We start from the raw sequence: 1,935 nt of genomic DNA on the forward strand, positions 1-1,935 counted from the left end.
GAAACAAGCCGATAGAAATTTCTAAAAAATCCGTTATTACCGTATTGGTCCCAATTTTTCTTTTGCCCTTATTTTATAAGTTATTGATAAATTTAACCTTTAAAGGTATTTTTTGATATGCTGGCCATTGATAAAATTTTTTTCGAAAAGATTTTTATCCTACATTAGTTGTATATATATAATATAGTTATATATAGTTATATTTGGGGCCGACCAAAGCTTTGTGAGTGGATTTGGTAGACGGAAACTGAAAGAAACCCGCCATATACGTATATTTATGTGTGTTTTTGTGTCTATGGTTGTCTTCCAACGATCGCTTGACAACCGATGTCGCTGTGTTTACGTCCCCGTAACTATCGGCAAAAGAGACCAATAGAATAAGTACGAAGAATAAGTCATAGGGTCTATTTCTTCGACTAAAACCCTTTAAGGCCGTGCTCCAGCATGGCCGCAGTCAGTGACTAAAACAAATAAAAGACTATATATATATATATATATTTCTTTATTGCTCACAAGGGGCTAAACATAGAGGGGACAAACAAGGACAGACAAAGGGATTAAGTCGATTACATCGACCCCAGTGCGCAACTGGTACTTTATTTATCGACCCCGAAAAGATGAAAGGCAAAGTTGACCTCGGCGGAATTTGAACTCACAATGTAACGACAGACGAAATACCGCTACGCATTTCGCCCGGCGTGCTAACGTTTCTGCCAGCTCGCCGCCTTTTTATATAAGACTATATATATATATGTTTGTGTGTGTGTGTGTGTATAATATGTGTGTGTGTCCTGTTATTTAATTAATGGATCAGCGACTTGACGGAAGCTACTCTATTCTGCTTGCAGTCCTAGATAATCTACGGATGGTAAAGAAATGTGTCTCGGTTACTTTTAAAAGGTTTCAACACTTTGGGAAGCAGTAAAAGTAGGCGCCAGCACACTTTACGGAGGAGGCCAAGAAATTTTAGTGAAAATCGCATTCGAAGTAATAAGACGAAAATCCTCTTAATAACCAATGTCAAGGACGATAAATCGAAGAATTTAAATGAATTAGAATTAAAAACGGAATATAGTTGGGAATGAGGCTGGTCTTAGAAGCATGAAGACAACTCCATATATGTTTCGGTTTTATTGGACCACATCGACAGGGCATAATTTTACCGTTACTACAAGATTATGAATCAGGGATTACAAAAATTGGGGTAACTGTGCCCACAGGACTAAATTTTTGCTTACCCAGGGGCAAATTCGTTGCTTCTGGATTTATAAACACACACACACGCACACCCTCTCTCTCTATCTCTCTCACACTTACACACATAAAATTTTTCATTCATTACGTATACACACAATTATGAAATTATACGTTTGACGCTGTTTATCTTAATGAAACAGCTGTTGAGCACAAGGAAATTATGAACTCCATGTGAAATTTATGCTTTTCTGCTTCTATGCAAAACGTGTTACATATCGTTTTAGCCCATTATATATATGGGGAAGCACTCCGTCGGCTACGACGACGAGGGTTCCGGTTGATCCGAATCAACGGAACAGCCTGCTCGTGAAATTAACGTGTAAGTGGCAGAGCACTCACAGACACGTGTAACCTTAACGTAGTTCTCGGGGATATTCAGCGTGACACAGAGAGTGACAAGGCCGGCCCTTTGAATACAGGTACAACAGAAACAGGAAGTACGAGTGAGAGAAAGTGTGGTGGAAGAGTACAACAGGGATCACCACCATCCCCTGCCAGAGCTCGTGGAGCTTTTAGGTGTTTTCGCTCAATAAACACTCACACGTCCGGTCTGGGAATCGAAAACGCTATCCTATGACCGCGAGTCCGCTGCCCTAACCACTGGGCCATTGCGCTCCACATTATATATATACACGCAAGTCGGTACCGCTTCAATTTATAGCATGTTAGAGATTAACA

This window comes from Octopus sinensis, linkage group LG4, assembly GCF_006345805.1.
Source record: "Octopus sinensis linkage group LG4, ASM634580v1, whole genome shotgun sequence".
NCBI lineage: Eukaryota > Metazoa > Mollusca > Cephalopoda > Octopoda > Octopodidae > Octopus > Octopus sinensis.